We start from the raw sequence: 15,479 nt of genomic DNA on the forward strand, positions 1-15,479 counted from the left end.
ACGTTGTTAGGCCTGCCTGTCCGTTCCTCGGCCCCTGCCCTGACAGTGATAGATGTTGAATCTCCCCATTGAAGACACAGACAACAATAAGAAATCAATAATAGCTAGTTTTGCCATAACATGCATTTTAACCAAGCCATTGTTTACATTTAGTTAGCATGGTAACCAAGACATTGTTTACATTTGCTTACCATGGTAACCAAGACATTGTTTACATTTTGTTAATGTAATTTTGAGTAATTGTTAATGATTCATACTCTGAATGGTCTGAGGTCATCAGTGGTGTACCCCAAGGTTCAGTGCTGAGACCCTTACTTTTTAATATATTTATAAATGATATAGGTTCTGGGATTAAAAATCCCATTTCAGTCTTTGCAGATGACACCAAGCTGTGCAGTGGAATAACGTCCATACAGGATGTCTTCAATTTACAAGCCGACCTCAATGCACTGTTTATTTGGGCAACTATGTGGCAAATGAGGTTTAATGTTGATAAATGTAAGCTGATGCACTTGGGGGTTGAGAATATGCATGCATTATACATACTAGGGGGGGTACAACTGGGGGAATCAATGGTGGAGAAGGATCTGGGGATTCTGGTCGATCACAAGCGTAGTAATGGCTGCGGTTTCTAAAGCGAGCAAAATCCTCTCTTGTATTAAAAGTGGTATAGACTCCAGAGAGAGAGATATCATATTACCCCGGTACAAATCATTAGTAACACCTCATCTGGAATATGCAGTTCAGTATTGGGCACCAATTCACAAAAAGAACATTGGGGAACTGGAGAAAGTACAGAGAAGGGCAACCAAACTGATACGAGGCATGGAGGAGCTCAGCTATGAGGAAAGGTTAGAGGAACTGAATTTATTCTCTCTTGAGAAGAGGAGATTAGGGGGGATATGATCAACATGTATAAATACATCCGTGGTTCATATAGTGAACTCGGTGTAGAGTTATTCACCCTGAGGTCATCACAGAGGACAAGGGGGCACTCTTTACGTCTGGAGGAAAAGAAATGTAATCTCCAGACATGGCAAGATTTCTTCACAGTGAGAGCTGTGAAAATGTGGAATAGACTCCCTCAAGAGTTGGTTCTGGCCAGCTCAGTGGATTGCTTTAAAAAAAAGTCCTGGATTCTTTCTTAGATACACAGAATATAACCGGATACTAACATTTATAGATAAAGTTGATCCAGGGAATATCTGATTTCCTTTTCAGGGGGATCAGCAAGGATTTTTTTTCCTGCAGGAGAAAATTGGATCATGCTTTGCTGTGGGTATAGGATTTTAACTTTTTTTTTTTTTATTAATGGTTATCTGGATGTACTTTTGTTTTTTTTCAGCCAGACTAACTATGTAACTATGTAAATAAAGTCTTGTAATCAGGTAGGTGATCCCCAATGCAGGGGGGTAACTTTCACTACTTTGACCACCAATGCAAGGGGGAAAGGACCAATAGGCTGCAGATATAATTTAATTTTTATCCCTCTTCCACACACAAATGGGGTCTTCTGTTGTACAGATGACATGTTTTACTGAGTTATCCAAGTAATGAATTATTTGATTGCGTTTCAGATGATGAAGAGCAAGGATTTGTGAGTCGCACTTGAGGTACAATCAGTGAAGGAGAAAATGGAAAGAGACAGAACGCCAAAGTGAACAAAGCTCTCCCCTATTTGGTCTACATTGTCACTGAGGTGAGTGCCATAGTTTTTTTTTTTTAAGGGTTCATTAAAGGAGGAGTAAAGCCAAAGCTCGTTTGGCTCTACTTCTGGGAATCACAGTAGTGCAGTTCGTCCAGCACTCCTGTGACACGTTTTCTAAAACCCCGTCAGCTGACATTACTCAGCCGGTCCAGGAAAGATCTTGACTTTAACCACTTGCCCTCCTGAGGATTTACCCCCCCTTCCTGACCATGCCATTTGTTGGCATTGCGGTGCTGCGTTACTTTAACTGACAATTGTGCGGTCACACAACGCTGCACCCATTTATGTCCTTTTGTTCCCCACGAATTAAGCTTTATTTCAGTGGTATTTGATCACCTGTGTGTTTTTTATTTTTTGCGCTATAAAAAAAAAATAAGATCGACCATTTTGAGAAAAAAAACAATATTTTTGACTTTTTGCTATTAAACATGTCCAGTAAAAGAATTTTAAAAATCTAATTTCTTCATAAATTTAGGCCAAAATGTATTCTGCAACATGTCTTTGCTAAAAAAAATCCCAATACGTGTAAATTAATTGATTTATGTAAACATTATAGCGTTTACAAATGGCGGTATATATAGTGGCTTTTTTTTTTTTTTTTACTAGTAATGTCGGCGATCAGTGACTTTTAGCAGGACTGCGGGACTGCAGTGGGCATTCAGACACTGGGGAAACTGACTTGGTGTCACTGATATCCCTAGTAAAAACCACTGACACTGTACTAATGGCACTGGACAGGAAGGGGTTAACATGTGGGGCAATCAAAGGATTAGCTGTGTGCTGTTTCACTAGGGGCTGTGTGTTTGTGCTTCGCTGCACAGCCATGCAAAGCAGTGTGCAGGAGCTGACAGGGAGGAGAACTGTTTTTGGAGATGGTCGGCAATCACCGGGCACGGCAAGTAATCACGAGTAATCACCGGCTGGAACTTGGTGATTGATGGCCGCAGCCGCGAATGATGGCGCAGGTAAGGAGTGCGCGCCCCCTACCTATAAATGCAAACTCGCATGTGTATATATATATATATATATATATATATATATATATGTGATTTTGTGCACCCGTGCCGACCTATAGCAGTATTTCTGCTATAGGGCAAACGGGAAGCAGTTAAATACCACCAATCACCACTCAGTTTTTTATTTTTTGCTAAATTAAAAAAAAAAAACATTTTTGAAAAAAGAAACACATTTTTCTTCGTTTCTGTTATAAAATTTTGCAAACAAATAATTGTTCTTCCTAAATTTAGGCCAACATGTATTCTGCTACATTTCTTTGGTGAAAATAACTCAAATCAGTGTTTATTATTTAGTCTGTAGGAAAGTTATAGAATCCACAAACTATGGTATATACACTGCCTAGAAAAAGTATTCATACCCCTTGAAATTGTCCACATTTTGTCATGTTACAACCAAAAACGTAAATATATTTTATTGGGATTTTATGTGATAGACCAACACAAAGTGGCACATAATTGTGAAGTGGAAGGAAAATGAGAAATGGTTTTCAAAAAGTGGGGCGTGCATTTGTATTCAGATACCCCTAAGTAAAATCTAGTGGAACCAACTGCCTTCAGAAATCATCTAATCAGTCCATCTATGTATAATTTAATATCAGTATAAATCCAGCTGTTCTTTGAAGCCCTCAAAGGTTTGTTAGAGAACATTAGTGAACAAACAGCATCATGAAGGCTATGGAACACACGAGACAGGTCAGGGATAAAATTGTGGAGAGTTTTAATGCAGGGTTATGTTATAAAAAAGCATCCCAAGCTTTGAACATCTCACGGAGCACTGTTCAATCCATCATTCGAAAATGGAAAGAGTGGCACAGCTGCAAACCTACCGAGACATGGCCGTCCACCTAAACTGACAGGCAGGGGAAGGAGAGCATTAATCAGAGAAGCAGCCAAGGGGCTCATGGTAACTGTGGAGGAGCTGCAGAGATCCATAGCTCAGGTGTGAGAATCTGTCCACAGGAGAACTATTAGTTGTGCACTCCACAAATCTGGCCTTTATGAAAGAGTGGCAAGAAGAAAGCCATTGTTGAAAGAAAGCCATAAGAAGTCCAGTTTGCAGTTTGAGAGAAGACATGTGGGGAACACCGCAAACACGTGGAAGAAATTGCTCTGGTCAGATGAGACCAAAATTGAACTTTTTGTCCTAAAAGCAAAATGCTATGTGTGGTAGAAAACTAACATTGCAAATCACATCACCCTGAACACACCATCCCCACCGTGAAACATGGTGGTAGCAGCATCATGTTGTGGGTATGCTTTTCTTCAGCAAGAACAGGGAAGCTGGTCAGAGTTGATGGGAAGATGGATGGAGCCAAATACAGGGCAATCTTAACCACCTGCCGTCCGGCCGTTGTATATAAAGGGCCGGACGGTGGCAGCCCATGGGCGGGTGGCCCTCTCCCTGGGTGTGCGCGCTCCCTGGGAGTGTCCTCCGGACCCAGTGGAACACCGATCGTCGTGTGAGGTCCCGATCATGTGATCACTGATTAGCCAATCAGTGATCACATGCAGAGTAGTAAGCAAGATGTTACTTCTGACATCATTGCTTACTACGTGTGACATCTGTGAATGATCACAGAGGTCACATGGTAGAAGGCTATTCACAACACACTTGTACCATTTGACAAGCTGTGACCAATCACAGCTCACACAGTATTTCTCAATGGCTGCAAGAATGCAGCCAGAGAGAAGGAGAAATTATTGCTTTTACAGCCTTTATGGGTGTAAAGGCAATCAGTGTAAAAAAAAAAAAAATCTTCATCACCCCCACAAGTAGTATATTGTCACCATGGTGACACTGTACTGCTAGGGTGACAGTATGTAAAATAAATAAATAATATTAAAATATAATTTTTTTTTAAATTATAATTTTTGGTTATAAACTAATTCGGGTTATTTGTTTTTACTAAAAAGATAACTGAATAAGTGTTGGCCAAGATTTATGATGAAATATTATGTATTTGCAAAACGTTAAAAGAAAAACACTTTTTTTCAAAATATTTGGACTTTTTCATTTATATAGCTTAAAAATAAAAATCCCAATGGTGAATAAATACCACCAAAATAAAGCTTTATCTGTCTCAAAAAAATGCTAAAAAATTCATATGGGTACAGTCTTGCATGACTGCATAATTGTCATTCAAAGTGTGATAGCGCTGAAAGCTGAAAATTGGCCTGGACAGGAAGGGGGTGAAAGTGTCCGGACTTGAAGTGGTTAAAAGAAACCCTGTTAAAGTCTTCAGAAGAATTGAGACTGGGGTGGAGGTTCACCTTCCAGCAGGACTACGACCCTAAACATACAGCCAGAGCTACAATGGAATGGTTTAGATCAAAGCATATTCACGTGTTCGAATGGCCCAGTCAAATTCCAGACCTAAATCCAATTGAGAATGTGTGGCAAGACTTGAAAATTGCTGTTCACAGACACTCTCCATCCAGTCTGACAGATCTTGAGCTATTTTGCACAGAAGAATGGGCAAAAATTTCACTCTCTAGATGTGCAAAGCTGGTAGAGACATCCCCAAAAAGACTTGCAGCTGTAGTTGCAGTTAAAGGGGTTCTACAAAGTATTGACTCCGGGGGGCTGGATACAAATGCACGCCACACTTTTCACATATTTATTTATAAAAAATTTTGAAAACCATTTCTCATTTTCCTTCCACTTCACAATTATGTGCCACTTTGAAAACTTGAAATGTAGAATTTGTCATACAAGATCCCGAGTGTTTCAGAGTCATAAAGCTCCTTCTTCGGGGTATTTCTGAATAGAGAGTGGGGTAATCTATGGAACTGAAATTGCAATTTTAGAATGTATAGAATATCATTATATATACGATGCATCAAAATCAATATATCTATATAAGAATGCAATACTCACACTCAGGGGCGGACTGACAACTCATGGGGCCCCCGGGCAATAGGGGATCATGGGGCCCCTGTGTCCTTGCCCAAACTCAAAAAAGCTGATGAAAAAGGTACCAGGGGCATCTCATGGGGCCCCCTACTGACCACGGGCCCTCGAGCAGTGCCCAAGTTTCCAAATGGTCAGTCCGCTCCTGCTCACACTATAGTGAGTGAAAAGTTAAAAACAGTCACTGGGGCCGCCTAAGTGATATGGTAAGTAAAGAAGGCTGCATTAGTATCAGTCAATACAATAAAAAAAATGTGAAAAGCGACGTAATTGCAAAACACCCCACCAATTGCTATTCATGATAGATGTCTACACAGATAATTGCAAAAGCATCCATATAAGATGATAAATAGTATTGGGATGGTGGAACAGAAGAGAATTCTATACAAGTTATATACCTGTATGTATGTGTGTGTGTGTGTATATATATATATATATATATATATATATATATATATATATACTGTGTATATATATATATAATATGTATAATATATATATATCTCAATCAAAGATTTTCTTTTGAAAGTATATTGAAGTAGAGGCATATATTTCAGTGGGGGCAATAAATAGAGGCACCCAAATCACCAAAATAAATAAGATCGATTACATTTTGGTGAGTATATTGACTTGGTGGATATGTTTGTTTTGGTGACTTGGGAGCCTCTGTTTAATGCCCCCCCACTGAAATATTTGCCTCTACTTTAATATACTTCTAAAGGAATGTTTTGATATATATATTTATACATTTTGTTTCTCTTGTAGAAAATTGTCTTCTGTTCCAACATCCAATACTAATTATCATCTTAGATGGATGCTTTTTGCCCTTATCTGTGCAGACATCTATCATAAAGAGCAATTGCAATTTCTGTTCCATAGATCACACTATCTTTCATGCAGAAATATCACTTAAGAAGGAGCATTATGACTCTGAAACGCTTGGGGTCTTGCATGACAAATTGTACATTTCAAGTTTTCCCTATGTACTGTAACTGGTGGGTTGAAGGTACCAATAATTTTGTCCATTCCATTTTTGGCATTTTGCATTTAATGTGTCAGATTTGGCTTTTTGTTCCTGCACTTTTATGTCTCATACCAATACAAACAAAAGAAATAAATATGAGAATGCCTAAACATTTATAATTGCAACAATGTTCTGGGGCGAAGTGGTGCATTGTCTGACAGAAATGTAGGGGTGCTAGTAATTTTTGCTATAACTGTATTTTATAAGTATTGTTTTATTTATTGTGAAACTACAAAAAATTGTTTTACTTTTATTCATATTTGAGTATTTCTGCCTGTAAAAATCCCAAACAATTGGGGGAAAGTTTCCATAGTTAACTGGAATATGGTATACCTCAGGATGAGCAGATTCTGGTGATAGGCACTGATCAACTCACTTATATGCAGGTAAAATGTAAATGTTTTCTTTATTAAAGTGGTTTTATCTGCACTCTCCAGTGTGCTCTGCTTCTGTCATGTATAATTGGCCCTTGGAGATATATATACAGAGCTTGACTGGATCCAATGTAGCCCGATACATTTGTAAGATTAGAGATACAGTATATATAAATATAGCCGGTAACTGACAGGCTCCAAACTGTCACAGAGACCTATCAATCCAGGAAAGTCGTTGCATTCCAAAATGTCTCACTCAATATGTTTAATTCATTTCAGGTTTAACAGTTGCACGACCGTTTCAAGTGTCCCCACTCTTCACCAGGTGCAGGTAAGCTCAACCATTGTTGTGCAGTTGTTACCTGGAATAAATTCAACATATAGAGCAAGAGGTTTGACTTCCCTGAATTGATGTGTGTGTATTATACCACCACCACCCGCCTGAACCGTAGGATACAAGGCAGGATGGATTCATGCTTTCATGTTTTTTACGCCAAATTCTAACCCTACCATCTGAATGTCACCGCAACCAGGCAAGTGGGTGCCAAACACCCATGCTCGCTCAAGCTCATGTGCGTGAGTGTGCTGACCATGTTAATGTGCTTACGCATGTGCATGAGTTAGGGCAAGTCCAGTTCTTGTTTTTGAGAGTTGTATTATACACATGCGCATATCTTCACACACGACCGTGCATATGATTCCCCTGGCAGTGTTAGCTATCAGCCATCTTCGTTGGCTGGTGCAGGATGAAGTCATTTCTGCACATGCTCAGGAGGTCATCATCCCAGCACACAGTGACCATACGCATGTGCAGCTCAGTTTACATAGCCAGAGAAGACAGCGGGCAGGCGGGCAGCTATATTTTACTGCAGAAACACTGCATGTCTCTTTAGCAATAAAAAGCCTGCCTGCTCACTGATTATGGCAATGGAAGTTTAGTTCTGTTTTCAGAAAGTTGCATATACTCATTCTCTGGGCTGGGTGGTCATTACATTATATTGAAGGGGTCTCACATTAGCACCATCCAGAGCAGTAATTCTAAATAAAGGCTTGTTCATAACATGTCTGTTGAGTTGCATTTTAGAACCAGACCTGTTTTAGAAAAAAAAAATCAGGCCTCCTCCTTCCCTTATAGCTATCCAGTCAATCTCTTTTTTGCAAGATGCTTAAAAAAAAAAAAATCTGGTCTCCTCCCCTGATAGCCAGCTAATCACGCTCCTTTCTCTTTTTTGCAAGATGCATAACCTCCTTAGCGGTTTTCCCGAGTGTAGCTCGGGGTAAAATTTCAATACCAAGAGCGGTTACCCCAAGCTACTCTCGGGCTTACCATGCGGAGTTGCTAAGGGGGTCCCTGCAGCACTTACCTTGTCCTTCGCTCCCGCGATGTGTCCCCTGCAGCGTCCCCGGCCATCTCCTCCGGCCGATGCCGGCATCCGTCTTCCGTGTTCCGGTCCCTGTGACATCGGGACGTACGGGCGGGAAATTTGAAATTTTTTAAAAATGTCATTTTTGCTGTCATTGCTGTTTCAATGCATTTCACATATATTTTGTCCCTACTGCTTTGTCCTGCGCCCTGCCTGCATTTTGACTGTTCTTTCTGCCTTGAAACTTAGAAAAGTCCATGGCGTCCAAGAAGCGTCCCTTTACGTCAAAAGCGGTTTTAGAACAGCGATAGTAAATCAGAACCACTTGCAGAATTGAGTGATAATGATTCGTGGGGAAATTCGTCATCAGACACTGAAAACGATTTTGCGACTTGGCTCAGCGATGTGCGAATTTGCCTCTGTACTTCAAATTTCAGTGTTTTTGGTTTGATTATATTATTGAATTAAATTTATTATTATTATATTATTATTTTTTATGATTATTTATTAAATTATAGTGGACCCAAACTTTCTCTAGATGTTAGGGAGATCTGTGAATGTCCATTTGTTGATCTCCCCTTCCCGTTAATGACTCAGAAGGGACATATAAGAGTTACTTCTAGGTGGTGGTGTCCCTTTTCCCAGCCAGCACGAGAACTGCACTCTATTAGTTTCATTGCAGAGCAGGTGAGACATCAAGAGTCCGTCACCAAAAATGCATCACATGAGGGACTTTATGTCCCCTATGTGATGGGGAAAAAAAGACTTAGAAAAAATTGTGTAAAAAATTAAAGTTATACCTAAGCACTTCTGCTGGATTTCTTCCACATGCCCCCAAGAATGCCTGTTAACCCCATGCACCCGTACTTTTTTCCGGACTTTTTGTGCCCATCTGAAACTCAGGACCAGAATGATTGATGCTGCTGGGTAGAGGGGAGGTAGATCAGTGAATAGGTCTTGGCCTGGGGTCAGGCCCGAAGACCAGTAGGTATAGCAGTAGAGAGGTTCCCACAGACCAGCAGGATAATTACATTGGCAGGTCATCCTAATGGATGATGTAGGCTTACCCGAGGTGCAGGGTCTAAGTACCAACCGGTCTTCACCAGAGCTCCTGATGGTGGAGATAGTATTTAGGAAAACAGTCTCTTGACGTCCGTGATATCCTTAAATCAATGTGAATTTGTGCTCCTAAAATTAATTCACCTTCATAAAGGCATTTTTATATCCATGTGAGGGACCGCCGAGAGGCACCACTAGCACTCCACTGGTCAGGCGTGCCCAGAGCGCGGAGTCTAAGCCCCAGGGTACTTGTTCACCAGGGCCCCTGATGGTGGGGATGGACTTGTAGTACCCCGAGACCAGGTCGCCACTACTGAGCACACCTGTCAGTGGTAGGGGTGTTCGCCAGGGGCTCCAACCAGGGAGAGCCAGATGTGAGGAGGTCGGGTGACCCCGATGGGATGGATGGATGGATGGCTGAGCAAGTGCGAAGTCAGACAGGCCGAGTTGGTAACGTAGAGGACGGTAAGGTACAAGGGAGCAGGCAGAGAATCGTCGGGTCACACGCCAGGTCAGCAACAGTAGGTCAGATCTAATGAGGGGCATCCAGGGAGAGAGGTCAGGCAAAGCAAGGGTCTGGGCAGGAGAAATCAGCAGGTCAAGAACAATCCGGGTCAATAAACTTACAAGGCACAGGTTCAGAATCACAGGAAGCAGGTAAGACCAGAAGGCAACGAAATGACAGCTCAGGGACATTTAAATATCCTGCCCTGCGCTGCCATTGGTGCCCAGCGGGCGGCCGCGGCTTCTACTGCGCATGCGCGAACTCGAACGCCGCAGCCGGCCCGGACCTAGTGCCCGTGTACAGGGCGGAGCAGTGCGCCTGCGCCGGGACCATCGCGGCAGGGATCGAGGGGATCCCTGACAATCCATGTGTTCCTCAAAAAGAAAATTCTACATACTGCATTACCCCACAAAACATTAGGGAATATAATAACCACCCGGTGCTATTAAAGTGTCAAGCCACTCAGTGTCCACATCTAAGCGGCTGTATTAAACACCCTTACCCTATCAAAACTTGTAAATTACTTTTATTCTCATAATAATCCACAAAAACTGGTGCTCCAAGCCGTCCTTTTCTCCCATCGGTATTACCTCCGACAAAAAACATATAATTGTGCAATATCCTTTGGGAAACCAAAAAGTGCTCCCCTTATTTTTCACAGCATTAGTGTAATGTGAATCCACTCCCCGTCACCTTACACACCATGCACCTTACCGGACTAAACACTTCCACAAGTATAAATGGCTCTCCTCATCTGATAATCCCTGCCCTGTTCAATCTCCATATGGCATCATGACATGGGTCAAAGAACAAGATCCTTAGAGTGTAGTAAGTCTTAGAAAAAGGGTCTAGTTTATTAAAGTTATGCTTACAATTAAAACAATAGTAAAACACATTATCCTCCATTGCGGGGAACATGAATCCTCAGAAAAAACGTCAATCAGTGAATTAACTTCAATCAAGATGGCCACTCCGCAACTTCCGGTCTACGTCTATGTCCGACGTTACGTCCTTGACGCGTTTCGTCACTTCCGACTTCTTCACAAAGGGTGTGTACGTCAGATCGGCGGCCACTTATATACTCTCACTCCTCCCCTTAACACAGACCAATTGCGCCGTCTTGAAATAGGGCATTAGCCCACTGATAAAATAAATGAAAACCATCAACTCAAATGGGCCAGTATATAAATGCAAGTATGTATAATGCTCTATATACATATCAGGGGGGCATAACTGACATAACACTCTATACCCGCACATATATACTTACATACAATTACAAGAGCAGCAATGCATAATAGTATACCCAACGCCATCTAGTGGTATCAATTGTATATGCACTATCCATCCACTATTCAAATAAATATTAGATAAATAAATAATAATAAATACACAATTTTAAAAAAAATCCCCCGACTATCTCATAAATAAATATGAATAAATTAATTGTTATTAATATACAATATCCATAACACTATATGCAAATGAATCCTATAAATAATCCCCATGGCATATTACCTCGTAAATCTATTAGTGGACAAATAAATGAGAATATTTAACCCCTATATAAAACTATACAATTTTGGTTAAACATTAATGAGTTTAAAAATACAAATAAGGCACCTAGACACAGTTATGATAAAACCCAATTACCATGTATTAAAATACCAATAGTTAATCTAAAATACCTATAATCCAGCAGAAAGGCAACTACTCCTAATCCCCTAAATATCTATTCTAAAATAACTAAAATAGACTAGAAACTAATAGAACTCGTCATCCAAACGATATCTCTGTAATGAGCTAAAAGCCCATCTAGAATATAAATAGTAATTACCATTACACTCCACCAGTATGCTAATATCCCAGAGCTGGGTATAGGAGATGGGACGTGGACAACTATAAAATTTAGACTTAAATCCCTATTTAATATAATATATAATAAAACTATTTCTGTGTCTGAAATAAAACAATTAAGGTCCAGATCAACATTCAGACCTTTAGGTTTCAAAGTGTCCAGTTGGAAAATTCAAAACATTTCATTTTTAGAGATTTCTGTAATTGTGTTACTTCCTCTCCAGTGTCCCTCCACTTTATCTATTCCACAAAATCGTTATTGTGTTGGATCACATTTGTGAACGTCTCTAAAATGCCTGGACAAATTATGGTCCTTCTTCCCCTTCTTCATATTAGACATGTTCTCTGAGTCTTTTATACAGTGGCCTAGTCGTTCTGCCTACATATTGAAGTTACATGAACTTTCCAATAAGTAGGTCACATAAGGGGTAGTGCATGTTATGAACTAATCAATCTTAAATTCTTTCTTCATAACCTGTGAAATAAAGCTCTCTATTTTCCTAGTTTTCATCCCTGTTGTTTTACAAAAATGACACTTTTTATATGGGAAAAACCCTTTGAGATCAAACATCTTAATTGGATTTTTCCTTGGAGGGGAAATGATATTTTTAACCAGCTTGGTCTGTAGATTCGATGCCTTTCTATATATAAACCCAGGTTTATTTGGTAACTGTCATGTACCTGGTTGGGGAGCCTGACGTGGAGAGGAGGGCGTCCTCTTTCTACTCCCGCTCGGAGCCCCTGATAGTGGGGTCAGAGGGCACCAAGCCAGGAGTGGCACGAGTGCCTGGTGGGTCTTGAAATGACTGTAGGCAGGTGATGACTCAGAAGATCCGGGTGCAGGCCAGGTGCGGGTGCAGGAGTGTAAGTGCAGCAGCAGGTAGGTATGGCGGCAACCAGGATACAGGCCAGGTGCAGATGCAGGAACGTAGGTGCAGCAGCAGGTAGGTATGGCGGCGACCAGGATACAGGCCAGGTGCGGATGCAGGAACGTAGGTGCAGCAGCAGGTAGGTATGGCGGCGAACAGGATACAGGCCAGGTGCGGATGCAGGAACCTAGCTTCAGCAGCAGGTCTGGCGGTAACCAGGATACAGGCCAGGTACGATACAGGAACGTAGTTTCAGCAGCAGGTAGGTCTGGCGGTAACCAGGATACAGGCCAGGTACGATACAGGAACGTAGTTTCAGCAGCAGGTAGGTATGGCGGTAACCAGGATACAGGCCAGGTACGATACAGGAACGTAGTTTCAGCAGCAGGTAGGTCTGGCGGTAACCAGGATACAGGCCAGGTACGATACAGGAACGTAGTTTCAGTAGCAGGTAGGTATGGCGGTAACCAGGATACAGGCCAGGTACGATACAGGAACGTAGTTTCAGTAGCAGGTAGGTATGGCGGTAACCAGGATACAGGCCAGGTACGGATACAGGAACGTAGGTGCAGCAGCATCAGACAAGCCAAGTCAGGATCAATCGGGTAGATCAGGTACAAGGGAGCAGGCAAGAGGATAGTCATGGATAAGCCGGGTCGGTGCAGGCGGAGTTCTTTCTTAGTCAGGGTCAGATCAGATACAGGCAACAGAATCAGGTTATGGAGTACATCACATTGTAGACCAGAAGGCATAGGCTAAAGTGTGTTTGGGATTTAAATAGCCTGCTTTGCGATGACGTGCACGCCGGTGTGCATGCGCATAACCACACACTCCCGCGCATGCGTATCGCCACGGCTGACAGGGATCCGGCTCCAGCGAATAGATGTGCGTCGGCGAGGGTACGATCCCTGACAGTAACAATGGGCCCAAAATGTTATCCCTTTTTAATATAGGCCAATACTTGCACATAATCTCCTCCATCTCCATATTGGCAACTGAAGTTGGAAATAAAAGCAAATTCCAGCTTAATATCTTCTTTTTTAGGTCTCCTTTCTTTTAGTGTTTTTATCTTCCTGTCCCTCATGTATTCTTTACTGATTTCAAATCTCAGTTTTTCCAATCTACCTGGATCATACCCTTTTTGAACAAACCTTTGTTTAATCAGTTCAGTTTGATCAATCTAATCCGTAAGCCTCGAACAATTTCTTCTTATGCGACTAAACTGCCCCTTCGGTATCCCCTGAATCCATTGTGGATGGTGACAATTGGAGGTAGGAATGTATTCATTCTTATCTGTCTCCTTAACTTCTTGCCGACCAGCCACTGTAGAAATACGGTGGCAGGGCGGCACGGCTGCGCAAAACCACTTTTTAAAACGTGGTTTTGCAAAGCAGGTAGGGGGTGCGTGCGAGGCGCGCCACCGACATACCTGCACCACCGATTGCAGCCGCGGGTGTCAGTACCTGCCTTTCCCGGCGATTAGCGGCAATCACTGACAGAGAGCACGGCTGTAGTGTTTACACTGAACCTCTGCTTTCTGTCAGTTCCCTGTCAGCTCCTGGCATGCTGATCCGGAGAGAAGAGTTTATCTCTCCGTATCAACGTGTTCCTGTGCAGTACACACCCCCGTCCCCTAGTAAAACACTCCCCTCACACAGTTAACCCTTTCACTGAATAAAAAAAGTTAACTCCTTCCTCACCAGTGCCATTAGTACAGTTTCCGTGGTTTTTTTTTTTGCGCTCACTGTATTGGTGTCACTGGGGATGTCAATGACCCCAAGTCAGTTCCCCCCCCCGTGTCAAAATGTCCGCCGCAGTCCCGCCATAAGTCGCTGATCACTGTCATAAATCACTGATCACCGCCATAAGTCATAGATCTCCGCCATTATTAGTATAATAAAAAAAAAAAATCCCAGTATCTTTCCCGCCATTTGTATACGCCATAACGCAAAAAGTCCAAAATATTGTTTTTTTTTCTCAAAATTGTCAGAATTTTTTTTTTTATAGCGCAAAAAAAAAGGTGATCAAATACCACCGAAAGAAAGCTCAATTTGTGGGAAATAAAGCATGTAAATTTAATTTATGCACTGTATTGCATGACCGCGCAATTGTCCGTTAAACTAGTGCAGTGCTGTATAGCAAAAAAATGGCGTAAATTGCAGTATCTATATCATAGTTTGTAGACGCTATAACTTTCACACAAAGCAGTCAATGTACACTTATTGGGATTTTTTTTACCAAAAACATGTAGCAGAATATATTTTGGCCTAAATTTATAACTAACTTTGAGTTTACTGTATATTTTTTATAGCTGAAAGTAAAAAATATCGTTTTTCAAAATTTTTTGTTTTTTTTTGTTTATAGCGTGAAAAATAAAAAGCGCACAGGTGATCAAATACCACCGAAATTTCGTTTGGGTGCAGCATTGCATGACCGCGCAATTATAAGTTGAATTATTGTAGCGCCGAGTAGCAAAAAGAGGCCTGGTCGGGAAGGGGGGTAAATCCTCAGGAGGGCAAGTGGTTAAAGTATATGTTTTTGTATATAATCTCTCATTATCTTTAAAAATACATAAATCTAGAAAATTTACTGATTCAACAATTATAGTCTGGGAAACACCGATTCCGTGTGGATTATTTTCTGTGTTTTAAAAAAAACCTGTAGTGACTCCATATCACCAGGATATCATCTGTAAATATCTTCCATGTTCTTAACCCTTTCCATACCTTCCCAAAAATTTCTTCATGTTCCCATCTCGCCATGAACATATTTGCTAGGCTAGGTGCAAATTT

At 41.4% G+C, this 15,479-nt stretch overlaps 1 protein-coding gene across 8 annotated transcripts in view; it reads left to right on the forward strand.

The window, feature by feature from the left end:
- The window catches only part of LOC149468331 (uncharacterized), a 654,932-nt gene that overhangs the window by 407,084 nt on the left and 232,369 nt on the right, over nucleotides 1-15,479 (forward strand). For 2 of the 8 annotated variants that reach the window (XM_089670290.1, XM_089670291.1), the window contains 2 exons: nucleotides 1,578-1,699; nucleotides 7,313-7,364. The exons of the other annotated variants lie outside the window; for them this stretch is intronic. The gene's annotated coding sequence lies outside the window, so the exon portion shown is untranslated. The remainder of the gene's footprint in view (nucleotides 1-1,577; nucleotides 1,700-7,312; nucleotides 7,365-15,479) is intronic. 8 annotated transcript variants of the gene reach the window in all.

Source organism: Staurois parvus, unplaced genomic scaffold (genome assembly GCF_062004578.1).
Source record: "Staurois parvus isolate SC_StPar_1 unplaced genomic scaffold, SC_StPar_1.0 ptg000089l, whole genome shotgun sequence".
NCBI classification, from domain to species: domain Eukaryota; kingdom Metazoa; phylum Chordata; class Amphibia; order Anura; family Ranidae; genus Staurois; species Staurois parvus.